The sequence below is a fragment of the Lactuca serriola genome, chromosome 3, assembly GCF_051521515.1.
Source record: "Lactuca serriola cultivar US96UC23 chromosome 3, Lser_US96UC23_V15, whole genome shotgun sequence".
Classification (NCBI taxonomy): domain Eukaryota; kingdom Viridiplantae; phylum Streptophyta; class Magnoliopsida; order Asterales; family Asteraceae; genus Lactuca; species Lactuca serriola.
In genome coordinates this window covers 17,206,698-17,218,684 of record NC_136410.1, presented here as the reverse complement: position 1 = coordinate 17,218,684, position 11,987 = coordinate 17,206,698, and the positions used below count along the sequence as shown (strand labels likewise).

The following is an 11,987-nucleotide window of genomic DNA, read 5'->3' as shown; positions in this document are numbered from 1 at the left end:
TCGTGGTGGTCATATTTATCCCATATTCTCCAAGTCTTCGAAGTTGATCGAGATTCTTCAAGCCACCACGTCGTGGTGAGATTACCACGACGTGGCAAGTATATTTTTTTTTTTCATTTTTTATCTTTGGTTCAAACTTCCATCTTCCAACTTCTTTAATCCAACATCTAGCTTCCTTTTTTCTCCAAGCATGTCTGTTAGTCCCTACAACATAATTCATAGCAAATTAAGTATCTTTTGTTCATATAAGGGCATAAAAGTAATAAAAATATTAATGTATGTTGTATAAATATGTGTATAAATATGCACATATCAATATACCCCACACTAGACTTTTGCTTGCCCCCAAACAAAACTGAATTTTAGCACCAATATTATATAATACAATCCTAATCAAACCCGACCATTATGCCAAGACCGCAACGCATGCATTTGTGTCTAAATTTTTTCCTAAGGACCCCCTAATCCTAAATACTCACAATCCTCATAAACACTCGCCCACTTCTTTTGAATAATGCTCATTTTATGCATCCCTCCGAATCTATCTGTGAAAAGCTTCCTAACCTCAAGGTATTTTTGGTTGAACAACCTAAGCATACATAATCTAGACAATTACAACTTTTTTTGATACCACTATAGAGCTTATTTGGAATTCTTCACTACTTTGATATTTGAACTTCGATTTCTTTGAATTTACCACCTTTATAATTTTTGGTATCTTCACTTTTTGATTTTGATCTTTTGGTCTTCACTTTAGCTGCTCCAAAATTCTTAAAACTTTTCTTGTAATTCTCTTTTTTTTTACATGTAACTCACTTTTTTTTCACTCAAATCCTACATGCTTAAGTAGGTGTGCTCAACTTCAACCTTTATTGGTTAAAGTTATTAGTTTTCCTGGATACATTTCAGGTTTAGGATGCTAAACATATTGCATCCCTCAATCTAAGCGAGGTTTTGTTTTTGTCCCATGATTTCACTAGAATAAAGGGGGCCACAAATGCACTAGAACGTATATAGGCTCAATTAAACATTTGGGTCTTCATAGAATCATCAAGCATAAGACTAGCATAAAGCCTAATTGCTTTACCAAAATTTTCTAATTTAAATCGTAGCAAATTTATGCAAAATTTTTAATATTATACCTAAAATTAAGATTCTAAATTCGCTAATATAATCAACCCCCTACCGCACGCTTATTTTATGCAATGCGCTCATTGCATAGTATGTAAAACAGAAAATTAAAAAGAGGGAGAAAAGGAACAAACTCCCCTGGGATAAAAGATGAAACTCGACTGATGGAAAGGACTTGTAGCTTGCTTGAATGTGTGGACACGGAAGTGGAAAAAAAACATGGCAGCCTCCTTATGCTTTGAAAAACTCCCCTACGTCAAGGGAAAGTGTGAACCATGTCGTGCCAACCGGGATAGTTCTTCATTAATGCGTGAAAATAAAATTCTATGGCATGGGAACAACTCATCCATACCATGAGAATGAATATAACGCTACTCGTAACACGGAGACTACTGGAAGTATGAGACCGGGCTCAAAAACTGACTCGAAAGGTACCACATCGCGGTAGATATCACCACGACGTGGTAAAGGGAACATAATACTTTTTTTGGATTTGATACTACGACAACACGGCATGGTGGAGATTACCACATCGTGGTGGTGCCAAAAACTGATATTCTGCTGTCGATTTGAACTGATACGCGACTAAATGTGACACCAACTCGTGAATACATCTATAGGACATGACCCTTCACTCAATGACTCAATTAAACACTCGCAAAAACGTTCTCAAATTGTGTTTCTCTCGATGTACTCTAAGCCTTCACTACAGCAAACCCTCTTTTGCCAAATTTACCCTTACTCGGACTCGATAATATAACCTAGAACTAAGACAAAGAAGAAGGTAATAAGAGTAGGAAACACATTTCAAGCAAGGGTGTTCTTCATGGAGATGGAACACAGTGAGAGAGAGGCTGAGTGGTGAAAAGTAAGAATTGTTTTTACTGGGGTTTAAAAACACTATTTTAACTGCAGTTATTCCGACACCACGACGTGGGTATTTCACCACGTCGTGGTGACACCATGATAAGTTTTTAGGGGTTCTGTAAAATTACCACCACGTGGTGGCTTTCACCATGTTGTGGTGATTAATTTTTTTATTAAAATGTCCAATTTAGTCAAAATTTTATGTAACTACTCCACCTCACACTCGTTTTATTCCATTCCCACGTTGAATTCATGGACAAATCAGAGAAATGAGAGAATGAAAACCTAGATAAAGCTAAAATAAATAAAATAAAAGGAAAAAGAAAAGCAAACTCTGATGACGGGTTGCCTCTCGGAAGCGCTTCTTTTTGTGCGAGTCTTGAGCTGGACTCCCAACTTAATAAACTTCCAATAAACTCAATGTCAATCCATCCGTTGCATTGAATATTTTCTTTGGACAAATTTGTAAAATTTGGCTCTTTGCTTCAAAAATTGGCCAAACGAATTTGAATTCATGTAACTCAAGAATCTTGACAAGGGTTGGAACCGGATGGATACTAACCAGAAATGGATCGTGATTTAGAACTTTCTCCAAAGTTAGAATCGTCACCCCATGTTTTGAAACACAAACTGGGAATACAGAGGGCCATGTCGTGGTAACGGTCAAACCATAGGTTGGTTCCTACAATTCAGCTTGTTCTTGTTCCTCATCTGACCTCTCTTCTAGCAACCTTTCCAGCTCCTCCAAATCTCTTTCTGGATTAAATTCTTCATCTTTTAACTCTAACTCTTGTAACTAAGATTGCTCTTGTTTATTATGCAATATGTTATTTAACCATCTTCCAAATTTCTTCAAATCATCATCTGACTCATACTCCTCATCTTCTTGCTCAATTTCCTGCACTACTTCCTCAAGAAAAGCATCAAGAGCATCAAGATTTGGGAAATACATAATAAATAAAACTAAAAAAATGAAAATTAAAGTTCTACGGTTACGATGCCATGACGTGGTATTAATTACCACGACGTGGTGAGTCAAAAGGATGAAAAATCTAAATTAAATTAAAAACAAATAAATAATAAATAATCCTAAAATAGTATATAAAAGTAACTAAAACAAAACTGTTCCCCGACAACGGCGCCAAAAACTTGATGTGAGTTTAATGTGCTTATATGTTTATCCAAGTTTAATTTATAAATTTGTTCCCTTCACTAGACTATTAAACACACTAGGCAGTATACCTAATCGTGCAATAGTATAGCAATGGTAAGAATGAGTGTCGAACACAAGGAACGATGTTTAAATTACTTTAATTTACTATTTAACTAATTAATAATCAAATAAGAAAAGGTTTTTTTTCCTAGTTTTGCAAGACTAGATACTTAAATTACCAAATTAACTCAAAATTCACTTAATTAAACTAACACTAAACTAAGCAAGAAAACAAGTACAAATTAACCAAGGTGAGAAAGAGACTTTCGTTCAACTTTAGATTTGTTGTTATTATGGTTGATTTATGGAGGTGCAATGGATTTAGTTTCTTTTGTTATCGATTCCTAAGATGACCAAATTAGTATTCACTAATTAAATCCTTTAGCAAACTAGCTTATTTATTCGGTGATCAGGCAGACAAACTTACCAGCTCACTAGTGTTTAGTTCGAATTGATTAGACTTATAATTAATTGGCCAATTTAGTTTATTGATTCAATTTGATATATGATTTGTCATCATATATTAGCTCTTATACTCTTTTACCCACTTTTCTACTTAACCCTAGGTTTTATTCAAAACTCTAGTCTTACAATTTTGCAAATCACAAGAACATAAGATTCAAATCTAATTAAGAGAGATAGTCATACTAACTTAATCAAATTAAGCAATAAGTAGAGGAAAGCAGTTATGAATAGTACTTGAGGTTCTTTAATAAGCTAAATCAATAAATAACTATATCACTAAATCCAAACCATAAAATCAACTAACAATATTCAACTTATCCTAAGCTAAATGAAAGTCATGAGTATTTAGCTCATGATTTCAGCAAACAAAGTCACAAAAACGAAATTCAAAGTGTAAGACATGGCTAATTCTATGAAAAATCGAAGTGTAAGTCCAAGCATGTCTGTTAGTCCCTACAACATAATTCATAGCTAATTAAGTATCTTTTGTTCATATAAGGGCATAAAAGTAATAACAATATTAATGTATGTTGTATAAATATGTGTATAAATATGCACATATCACTTGGCCCTATGGTAATCCGGAGCTCCACAAGCCCTGAACTCTTGGAATTTAAGTGTAAATGCCCCCATCATAGCCATCATCTCAGTGCGGAAGGCTCTTATCCTCTCATCCAAAATCTCTAGTATTCCCTCCTTGACCGTACCAAAGATCACATGAGTCTGGTCTAGGATACTACGAGTAACCTCAGTTGATAAAAACTCTCTCATCTGCTCCCTGAGCTGATCGGCTCCTGAACCCGAGCCTGATCCCTCACCTGCGCCTGATCTGTCCACTGGCCTACCTCGTAGCCTCACCATGCTGAAAACATGCCATAACAGCCATCAGAATACACATCACTACTAAGGAATCTCACGCACTCACTACAAGTTCCTTGGTCTTATCTCAGCCCTTCTTGAATCGAGTACAGATCCTCTGCTTTCAGTAGTATGGGCCCCTACTACCTTCCATATCTATCCATACTTTCCTCAAGAATTTCCTCGACTACACTAAGTCCCTTTCACCGATACTAACACTGCTCCTAACACTACTCTCATCCTAGGCTTGCCCTAAGGAAACATCCAACCCACACCCAATCCTCAGCTACTGAAGGTATCTTCGTAATGCCAACTAGCCACCACCTGAATACCATCACATGTGACGAGACTTAGATAATCCTTCGAGTAAAGGACTCCTCCCTACAACGGTTGGACTCAGACAAGAGCTGCGTAATAGGGCCAAATCCATCACTTTGAGATTATTCAACCCTGGTCACATGTGACTTGACGCATTCACCTATTAGCTAAATCCCATCACTCAGAGTCCCACAAAGCACAAAGCAAGTAGCATTCAGAAAAAAAAGGGAAATCAAATAAGAACATAATGAAGCAATTCTATCCATATGAATCTGTACTAGCATTCGATGCTAAGCTCATATAATCAGGCATAACCTAATCAGGCTATTCTACTGCTGTCTGACCAATACTAGCATGTAGTTCACAAACACATATAACATGCATATAAGGCATCCTACTAGATCCTTAGCCCTAAATCTAGCATGCTGATCATATAATCATATCATAACATAAACTTGTATGGGTAATTTGGGAGAACTTACTTGAGTTCGGCTGATTGCACGCACCACACCCTTTTCTCTTTTCAAACTCTTTTCCTTTGTCTTAGAACGCGTTTTTATAAAAATAATTTTCTTTTGAAATTTTTCTTACCATGCCCTCAGTTTGAGTTCAGCCACACCTGAGAGTATGCCCGAATCCCTTAAACCAAAGCTCTTCTACCAACTTGTAACGACCCAAAAATCATGACCAAAAAATTCATTTTTAATTTCATAAATAACCACAAGTGTCAACCATTCATTCAAAACATATCACATCAGAGTATCATGTCTAAAACAATATTTTATATTATCAGAGTTAACATCCTAGGCTAAAACTCCTTTGGTGTGTGTGCCATGTGATCACCCCGAGCTCTTCCCTCCGCTACTGGAAGTACCTAAAATCAAAACTGAAAACCGTAAGCACGAAGCTTAGTGAGTTCCCCAACCTACCACATACCATACATAATCACATATTGTAAGCACTGGGCCTCGCCGGCTACATCAGGCCTCGCCCACTACATCAGGCCCCGCCCAACCCCAGGTCCCACCTGGCTTCGAGCCCCACTCGGTATACATATCTGTTTCTCTTAGGCCCCGCCTGTATCGGGGCCCCGCATGCTAAACATATACAAGCATATAAATAATTCATAACACATTAGCTAACTTAGTCTGCTATATTTTTGTACTAAGGTCTCGCCTATCTTGGGCCTCGCCCCTGTCTTGCTACTGGTGAGTCATGAAACCCCGTCTATGCTCCTGCTATTAGTAAGATATGGGCCCTCGCCCACACTCACTCCTTTCCTATCTCAGGCCTCGCCCCTTCTCTGCTACTAATGAGATATGGAACCCCGTCCATACTCTGCTAAGGATGAGATACGGGACCTCGCCCACACTCACATCCCTACCAGGCACATACAAGTATGACACAGACAACAAGTATAATCTAACATGCAAACATTCCTCGGGCACCCACCCGGCATCGGACCTTGGTCCGGAATTACATACAAGCATACAATGCCTAGGGCTAACCCCCGGGTCTTCCTACTCATAACTACATGGGCCGGCATTATGACCTTAGACCCATTCATACAGTGAGGAGACTCACATTGCACTGTTGAAACCTTGCTGATATCCCTCTAGTTGCTATCTGCCAAATCCTGAACTGCCGCAGCCGGTGCTCCCTGAGCTACCAACACCAAATATCACTTAGTCTAGTACATTAATCCATGTAAGCGTAAAATGACCATTCTACCCCTAGTCCAACTTGATCCATATCTAACGCCCAATACTAAGTAAGCTTCCCAAGCCCACTAGTAGCCCACTAATGGCTTAATTTGTTACATTGGGCCCAATCTCTTAATGTGCCTTACCCTAAGCCCAAAATATATTCCCTGACCCATATGATCTGACTTCTGCTAGCCCACTAAGGCCCAAGTTCCAAATCATGGCCCAAACCGAGGCCCATTAACTAAAAGCCCAAACAGCCATAGTAGGTGGGGCGTACACTCATGTATGCTGAGCGTACTAGGCAAATGGTGTGTACGTTGGGCGTACCTGAATGTACGCTCTGCCCCTATTAAAACACTTTCCTATTAAGTGCTTAATACTCCACTCTAGAGGCTACCAACTCAGATCCAGGTCCTTTTCCATTTCTTAGTCCATAAAGTCACTAACTTGGTGACTTGCAACCCACCAAACAAGCCCAAACTCAAAAGGTGACAACATACTTCCATAACAAGGGCTAAATATCATGCATGAACTCTTTAGGACCATCAATATTGAAACTTTACTACTTATGGGACACTTTTAGCTCTGAGGGTGGCAACCCCAAGCTCAAAACGAAGTTGCACCAAAAAGGTCCATTCTTGGGACCAAAATAACCCCAAACTCACACTACACAAGATCTAAGCATTCTTAAGCAAAGTTATGAACTTTATACCTCCAAAGAGTTCCAAATGATGAGGTTATTCCTGATCTATAAGCTCCAACTTCCAAAGTCCTTCTTTGACAACTTTTTCTTTCCTCTTTCAAGATTAAAACCACCAAAATGAGCTTCCCAAGGTCAAGATTTCACAAAATGAAGGGTTGAGGTGTTAAAGGCTTTCTCGGAGTTTGGGGAGGCTGATAAGGAGGCTAGGGTTTGAGCCATTATGTTCTTTTTATAGTGGCTCACCATAAAATTTGGGTTTAAGGACTCTGGGCATACGTTGGGCGTACTTCACGTACGCTGGGCGTACGTCTTCAATACCCGTGATCACTTTGCCCTGTTACGCTGGGCGTACCCAGCTAAACACATGTGTGCATTACTTGCATGCAAGGGCCCTATGCCCGTTTCCAACGAACTTTATATCCATGAAAAGGTGGAGAGAAGCCCTACGCTTCTAGCGACACACCCCACACCAAAACTTCTCGAATAAAACTCCAAACCCTTGAAAGACCAAAACGCCCCTAGCCTTCGCCTCCGAAATCCATCAATGAATACTTTCAGAATAGGGTGTTACACCCTCTATTACAATGTTTCAAGATTTCTCGACTCTCTTTCCCGAATACACATCTCCTTATCATACCATCCGCGTAACTTCGAAAGAGGTATGGCTCATCCCAAAAGTAATACTTAATTTCATAAAAGAATTTCTTCTTTTGTTGTCTTGTCAAATCTTTTGGAATATAGTCACTTGCTAAGTGGTTGGCTAAATCTGCATACCATGGTATTTCTCTTGCTATAACCATAAGATACTCTTCGAGAAAATCATCTCCAATCTTGTTTTCTTCTAATTCTTCCAAGTGCGGGTTCTCTAATCGCGATAAGTGATCAACCGCTACATTTTCCATTCCCTTTCTGTCTCTAATCTCAACTTCAAATTCTTGTAAAAGTAATACCCAACGTATTAGTCTTGATTTAGCATCTTGTTTAGCAAAGAGATACTTGAGGGCTGAATGATCGGTGAATACAATTGTCTTAGACAAGAATAGATATGGGCGGAATTTATCGAAAGCATAAACCACCGCGAGCAGCTCCTTCTTGGTAGTAGTATAATTCTCTTGAGTTGGGTTCAAAGTTTTGCTAGCATAATAAATAGGTTGAAAATGTTTTCCAATTCTTTGGCCCAAAACAACTCCCACCGCATAATCACTAGCATCACACATATGCTCGAAAGGAAGGATCTAATTTGGTGCTATCATAATAGGAGTAGTGGTCAACATTTCCTTTAATATTTGAAATGCTTCATGACATTCCTTAGAAAAGTCGAAGGGGGCATCCTTCAAAAGAAGTTGAGTCAAAGGCCTCATGATCTTCGAAAATTCTTTAATGAAACGACGATAAAATCCTGCATGGCCAAGAAAGCTCCTAACCCATTTTACATTTATTGGGGGTGGTAATTTAGCTATGGTGTCAAATTTTGCCCTATATACCTCTATTCCCAACCTTGAGACCTTGTGTCCTAACACAATCCCTTCCCTGACCATGAGGTGTCACTTTTTCCCAATTTAGGACTAGGTTTGTCTTCTCACATCTTGCTAACATTAGGTCTAAGTTGGATAAACAATATTTAAAAGAGGACCCAAAAACCGAGAAGTCATCCATGAAAACTTCCATAAATTTCTCGATCATGTCGTGGAAGATAGCCATCATGCACCTTTGGAATGTAGCGGGTGCATTGCATAGCCCAAAAGGCATGTGTCTGTATGCAAACATCCCACTTGGGCATGTAAAACTGGTCTTTTTCTTGATCTTGTGGGTCAATTGGAATTTGGAAGTACCCCGAGAAACCTTCAAGAAAACAATAGTATAGATGACTGGAAAGTCTTTCGAGCATTTGGTGAATAAATGGTAGCGGAAAGTTATCCTTGCATGTAGCATCATTAAGCTTCCGATAGTCGATGCAAACGCGCCACCCGGTTACTGTTCTTCTAGGGATTAATTCGTTATCTTCATTAATAACCACCGTCATTCCACCTTTCTTTGGTACCATGTGCACCGGGCTTACCCATGGGCTATCTGAGATTAAGTAAATGATACCGACATCTAAAAGTTTAACCACCTCCTTCTTAACCACTTCTTGAATATTTGGGTTAAGTCTTCTTTGGCGTTGAACTATAGTTTTAGCTCCTTCTTCTAGGTTGATCTTATGAGAACAATTGGTTGGACTAATTCCCTTGATGTCGGTTATCTTCCATGCTACGGCACCTTGTATTTTCATTAGTACTCCCACGAGGCTTTCTTTTTCATTTTTGGCTAAATCAGACGCTATAATTACTGGTTTTTGTTGTCCATCTTCCAAGAATGCATACTCCAGGTGCTCAGGTAAGGCTTTAATTTTTATTTTTGGCTTTTCTTCAGTCACCACGTCAAGGGCTTCTTGCCAGGTCGTGGTGTCGCAACTTTTATTATCAGATCGCGAAAAAAAGTTGACCACGACATGGTGGTTTCATCACGTTGTGTTGCCTCTTTTGCCTCTTTTATTACTTCATTATATTCACTTTCTTCCAATAGCTTCTCTAATTCTTTCAGATCTAGTTTGGCATCAAAATCACCTTCTTCAAGCACCATAAATCCCTCGGTGTCCTTTTCCTTCCATCCTCCTAGCTCTTTTTCAAATAATTCATCAAGCACATCGATAGAAAAGGCCGTATCATCACTTGCTCTTGAATGTTGAACTGCCCGATTAACCCCAAAAGTGACCGCTTCTTCTCCTACTCAAAGAGTGAGTTTAGACTCTCTAATATCTACTAAGGCTCGATCGTTGTTCAAGAAGGGCCTTCCAAGGATGATTGGGACTTGTTCGTCTTCCTCCGTATCTAATACGATGAAGCCCATGGGGAAAACAAATTTGTCCATTTTGATGAGCAAATCTTCATATATACCTCTTGGGAAGGTCATGGTCTTGTTAGCTAAGTGTATGGCCATGCAAATCGGTCTTGGTTCGGGGAGATCAAGCTTCTTGAAAAACGAATAGGGCATCAAATTAACACTAGCTCCCGAATTGGCTAGATCATGACTAGTTGCTAGATTCCCAAATTAGCATGGTAAGGTTATGCTTCCCGGATCACCCATCTTCTTCGGTAGCATTTTTAGCATTGCAGCTAAACAAGTTTCATTTAATAACACCTTCGATAGTCCCTCCATTTTCTTCCGGTTTGTTAAAAGGTCCTTGAGGAACTTGGCATATTTTGGCATTTCAATTAAAGCCTCAACGAATGGAATATTTATTTCAAGAGACATTATGTGGTCTAAAAACTTTCGATAATCTTCAACATGCTTCTCTTGAATTGCTCTACTGGGAAATGGCAATGGTGGGTGGTATGGCTTTACGGGTTCCTTATTTTTGTTTTCAACTTCTTGCCACTCCGTGGTATTTGTACCGCGTCGCGGTGATTGTTCAGATCCATGCCCTTGAATTTCTTCTTGAACCTCCTTCTCCCCATCCGAATTGTTTATGTCTATGGATGTTAAATGAGTGATAATTTTCCTGTTTCTAGTGGTAATTGCTTGAATATGAGCCCCTCTTGGGTTTTGTATTGTGTTCCCTAGAAGTCCTCCCATGGGTCATTCGTTGAATTGCTTAACTAATTACCCGAGTTATTGTTCTACGTTGAGGATGGAAGCTTGTTGGTTCTTCGTCATCTCTTGTTGTTCCTTCATCATTAATTTCTGCTCTTTCATCATTAATTGTTAATTACTGCTTCAGTTCCCTCGTGCCTTTTTTCAGATGCGGGTGCAAATCGGGTGAGCATAGTCTCAAAATCAGATTTATTTTCAACCGGTGGTTCCTCTCTTTGGTAAAAGCCTCTCCCTTTTTGTTCATACTTTTCTTCCTTGGCCATTTTATATTCATCATAGGGTAACCATTTTTTCTTGGGTTTTCGCCAGTCTTCATCAAAACGATCCGCATTCGAGTAGCAATCTTGAACCTTTCGGTTCCCATTCTCATCAAGGTCACAATCCTTAGTCAAATGCGCCCCGTTGTAGTTGTCACACCCAACCTGAATAGCATGGATTGTTTGATCCATTTTAGTCATTCTTATATCCATGTTTTGTAGCATTGCCAATACTTCCGACATATCTTCCGAAGCAGCATTAGTTGTACCCCTAGTTATGTCATCCCTTGGATTATGGTATTCTCTAGAGTGCTTAGAGAATTCTTCAATGAGTTCCCTAACTTCTGCTAGATTTTTCTTTATTAAGGGGCCTTGAGAGTCAAGGAGTTATCTAGTGGTGACGTTTACCTTATCATAAAAGATCGACACTTCTTGTTGCACATTGAGGTCATTTTGTGGGCAATTCCTAATTAGACCCTTGTAGCGCTTCCATGCTTCGTACATTGACTCTCCTATTTGTTGTTCAAAATTGGATATGACCTTTTTTAGCTTAGCCACCTTGGATGGTAGGCAAAACTGTTCTAAAAACATTTCATGCATCTTTGCCCATGTTGTTATCACGCCTGGTGGAAGTGCCTTCAACCAATCCTTTGCGGCTCCCTTGAAAGTGACAGGGAGCATCCTTAACAACACCGTTTCACTTGGTACATTTGGAATGTTAAAGTAGTCAGCGATGTCGTTTACTTCATCTAGATGCTTGTAAGCCTCTTCATGGTCCTTTCCGGTGAAAGGAATCTCCTTTAATGCAGTAAGGATGTGCCCCTTTGGTTTAAATG

At 39.2% G+C, this 11,987-nt stretch overlaps 1 non-coding gene across 1 annotated transcript; it reads left to right on the top strand.

Annotated features, from left to right (window-relative positions):
- Positions 1–11,596: 11,596 nt before the first annotated feature.
- On the top strand, positions 11,597–11,703 carry LOC145096671 (small nucleolar RNA R71). The gene has a single exon (XR_013704042.1). It is a non-coding gene; the product is annotated as a small nucleolar RNA R71 (small nucleolar RNA).
- The last annotated feature ends 284 nt before the right edge of the window (positions 11,704–11,987 follow it).